The following is a 4,247-nucleotide window of genomic DNA, read 5'->3' as shown; positions in this document are numbered from 1 at the left end:
GCCGCCGCCGCCGCCCCCAGCATTCTCGAGACGGGGAGCACGAGCACGGGATTCCACTTGGGACTCGACCATCAATACTGCCTATTATTTAATTTTGTGAGTCTCATTATGCCTCTAATTCGAACGCTAAAAGTCCTGACGTGGAGAGGGACGAGACCGTCTCGTTTCCCGACGGGCCCGAGGAGCCCCCTCGGCAGCCTTCGCCCCGCCGCCACCCCGCTCCGCCCGCGACGCCTCCCTCCCCCGCGCGCCCAGGGCCCCGGAAGTGACGTCCGCGCGTGCGCGCGTGCGTGAGGGCGCTCGCGGCGCCGGGGGCGGAGCGCGAGGGGGGAGGGCCGGCAGGAGGCGGGCTGTGGACTCCGGAGCCGGGACCCGCTCGAGCTGCCCGCCGAGAGCCGCGGCCCCGACGCCCGTGGAGCCGCGGAGCAGGTACGGAGCGGACGCGCGCGGGCCGACGCTGGCGCGGCTCTCGGCCCCGGCGGCGGGGCGGCGGGGCGGCGGGGCGGCGGGGCGGCGGCGGCGCCGTCCGGGCGGGGCTGCTGGGTCATTGGGCCGCGCCGTCTACCCGCCCGGGGCCGTTTCGCTCTGGCGCTCCCAGCCGCCGTCGGACCCGACTTCGGGCCCTTGGCGCGGCCCTGGCCGGCCCAGACGGTCGTCGGCCGCCTCGGTGCTGTCGTGCTCAGCCTCCCGGCTGCCGGCGCTCGCCGCCGAGTTGTGCCCGGCCCGGCCCGGCCCCGACGGACAGGCGCTTGTCATTTCCTGGCCCTCCCCGCCGCCCGAGCACCCTCGCGGATGGCCTCCCAGCGGCGGGCTCCCTCCTCACCGCGGGCTCCCGGAGTCGGGGCGGGCGTGGACACCTGTGGGCCGCCGGGTCGACGGCTCCGAGCCGGGTGGCAGCCCGGCCTGGGCAGGGGCCTGGGGCCTCGGGAGCGGGCCCGGGCCCGGGCAGGAAGGCTGGAGGCTTCCGTGGTGCGAGCACTGGAACACTTGTCCTGACTTTGGGCCCGTGCTTGAAGGGGAAGTCGTGGGCCTGGGTTCGGAGGCAGAGAACCGCCCTGGGAGAGAGCAGGGGTGATACCTGTCCTGGAAGTGCAGCCAGAGGCGCTCCCAGGCATCCGGCGCTGCCTCGGTGCCCTGACCCGGCCCGTGACTGGCGGGTGTGGGGGGGCTCCGCGGAGCTCGTTGCCTTCGGATGACACGAGTGTGAGCGTCACCAGGCGAGTGCTGTTTGAGATGAGAAAACTCTTGGGTGCGTTTTTGTTTTTGAATTTAAGTAATGGTTGTACTTTTTTTTCTCTCTGTAAACCCGAAACTGCTTTTTAAAAAGTCTGTTATCGGGGGATCCCTGGGTGGCGCAGCGGTTTGGCGCCTGCCTTTGGCCCAGGGCGCGATCCTGGAGACCGGGGATCGAGTCCCGCGTCGGGCTCCCGGCATGGAGCCTGCTTCTCCGTCTGCCTGTGTCTCTGCCTTTCTCTATAATTAATTAATTAATAAATAAATAAATAAATAAATAAATAAATGAATAAATCTGTTATCAAAATCGTTGTAACAAGAAAGCTTGCCGGTCCGGGTAAAATTTGATTATATTGTTAATCCGTTTAATGATAAATAACGTTAACTTTTAAGAGTTACTGGTTCTTATGCAGAAGACATGTTCAGGATTTGAAATTGCACTGACCTTCCAGGCAATCATGTTTCCTCTCTCTTGAACTTAGAGAGGGACAGTAAAGAGATTTTCAACACAAAGTGGTAAATAGAGGTAAGATAGAGCAAGGAGGAGAGACAATGCAGGGTATGGAGGGTGAAGAAAGATAATCAGGGAACACTTTATGGAAATGTCTTGAAGAATGAGAAACTTTGAAACCAGCAAGGCTGGGTGGGACGGTGCAAGTAGGGGAATAGCAGGAGAATAGGCCAGTAACTAGTACTGGGAGATGGTTTTTGGTTTTAGTTCTTTTTTTTTTTTTTTTTTTTAAGGTCTTATTTATTTATTCACGAGAGACACAGAAAGAAAGAGGCAGAGACACAGGCAGAGGGAGAAGCAGGCTCCCTGCAGGAAGCCGGATGTGGGACTCCATCCCAGGACTCCAGAATCACGCCCTGAGCCTAAGGCAGATGCTTAATTGCTGAGCCACCCAGGTGTCCTAAGAGAGGTGTTTTTTGAAAAGTAAAAAAGTGCAGGGCAGAAATGCAGGAGCTTGGGCTTTTATCTGATGATGACAAAAACCAGAGAACAGTTTTAAGCAGGTTCCCTACACAATTAAAATGGAATTTTGTGTAGATCTTCCACATAGGCTGCTATTTGGCTGATGAAGACTGTGTGTGCCCAGCACAGTGTTTGGTTATATGGTCATTAAGTGTTTGAATGGAGTTGTATGCTCGTTTAATAGTTGTTTCATTGTATAAAAAGTGTCTGACCCTGCTAATGTGTAAGCTTCTATAAACAGGAATTCTGCTTTTATCTGTATGCTCAGTCCAAGTTGGGCATTCACAAGTGTTCGTGAGTACTTGTTAACTTGATGAGAATTCATTGATTTTTGAAGTTGGTTTTCAGTGGAAAAAAAAATTCCATCAGTACTTATTTCAGTATTTACATATAGGAGAACTGAGAGCATGTTTCATTTACTTGTGTCAGTCCTTGGCTAGAGATAAAGAATTTCAGTCTTGACTATAAGTTTAATTTTTGGCACATGTGTTTTTACTGGTTGCAAAGTAAATATCTGTAGCAGAGATGATCCCTAAAATGTGGGAGATACTTGTGTAACACACCTGTCAATTCTGTGACTCAGAACAGAAATACTGGGACACCTGAGTGGCCCAGTGGTTGAGCATCTGCCTTTGGATCAGGTGGTAATCCCAGGGTCTTGAGATCAAGTCCTGCATATCAGGCTCCCTGCGGGGAACCTGCTTCTCCCTCTGTCAGTGTCTCTGCCTCTCTCTGTGTCTCATGAATAAATAAAATCTTTTTTTTTAATTTTTTTATTTATTTATGATAGTCACACACAGAGAGAGCTAAACTGCTGAGCCACCTGAGCTGCCCTGAAAGTCTTATTAAATGCTCATTTCCTTCATAAGGCATTGTAGAAAGATTATGTATGTTTCATATGACTATAGAGTGCCTGGAAGTAATTTAGAGTATTGTTGAATAAACACTTAGAGGAGAAACAACAGTGGACTTATCTTTTTCCCCCACTTGACATTATATAACTTATATTTTGTTTGATATTTGGATAAAACTCCTAAAATGCTTTGAGAAAAAGCTGTACTTTCATGGTGCTGCTTTTCAAGTTAGATTGTGAGATTCCTGTGTTTGATGAAGTCCCTGCCGGTGGGGTAGAAAGTGTGATTTTTATTGTATAGTAGAACGTTTTTAATGTTTCTGTTAATGATCAGAGTATGAGTTCATGAATGGATTAGATTATACACACTAAGATTCGTAAGCTTTTTATTTTCCTCAAATGACATCAAGGAGATTGCTGAAATCCCTGAAGCAGGAATGTAGCAAAATCTGTGAGGCAAGAATGAGGCAAGAGCCTTTGGGACTCTAAATTCTGTGTTGTCTCACCTTTTTTTTTTTTTTTTTTTTTTTAAAGAGATTTCATTTATTTATTCATGAGAGACACAGAGTGAGAAAGGCAGAGACACCGGCAGAGGGAGAAGCAGGCTCCATGCAGGGAGCCTGATGTGGGACTCAATCCTGGATCTCCAGGATCAGGTCCTGGGCTGAAGGCGGCGCTAAACCGCTGGGCCACCTGGGCTGCCCATGTGTTGTCTCACCTTAAGTGTGGTTGGCAGCATCCTCTGTGGTGGGCACAGGCCAGCTCATAAGGAGTTGTACAAAAATTTTATGAATCATTTTTGAAGCTAGTCTCTTCAGTTTCCATTCAGAATAAATAATTGTAATTACATTTATGGTGATTTGGTCTATGTTTTAAAATTAAAAATGACTTCTGGGGGATTTTTGCATGGGATATATTTATAATTTTCTGTATGCTCTAAAGTTAAAAATACATAATGAAAGTTTTATTTTTGTACTTCCTGTTGTTAGAGTTTCCTATAATATTTGCAGAATATTGTGCAAAATATTTCTTTTTTCTTTTGGAGCACAAAAAAAATAATGTCTTTAGAAATCGAACTCATAAAATGCTTATTAATGGAAGAAAATATCTGACTGTGTTTTTTAAGTGGAGCATGTCGTTTCCTTATGTCACATCTTGTTTCAGAAAGGATTCATAATGGCTTACAAA

At 49.2% G+C, this 4,247-nt stretch overlaps 1 protein-coding gene across 5 annotated transcripts in view; it reads left to right on the top strand.

Moving 5' to 3' along the window:
- The first annotated feature begins 77 nt into the window (after positions 1-77).
- Positions 78-4,247, top strand: part of RABGEF1 (RAB guanine nucleotide exchange factor 1) — a 69,015-nt gene continuing 64,845 nt past the window's right edge. For 2 of the 5 annotated variants that reach the window (XM_077908344.1, XM_077908342.1), the window contains exon 1: positions 291-429. The gene's annotated coding sequence lies outside the window, so the exon portion shown is untranslated. Of the gene's footprint in view, positions 97-290; positions 430-4,247 lie in introns of those variants that run through there. The other 3 variants (XM_077908340.1, XM_077908341.1, XM_077908339.1) reach the window with 3 other exon arrangements.

The sequence above is a fragment of the Canis aureus genome, chromosome 8 (assembly GCF_053574225.1).
Source record: "Canis aureus isolate CA01 chromosome 8, VMU_Caureus_v.1.0, whole genome shotgun sequence".
Classification (NCBI taxonomy): Eukaryota; Metazoa; Chordata; class Mammalia; order Carnivora; family Canidae; genus Canis; species Canis aureus.
Note: the sequence above shows the minus strand (reverse complement) of the source record. Positions and strands in the feature narration are given on the sequence as shown.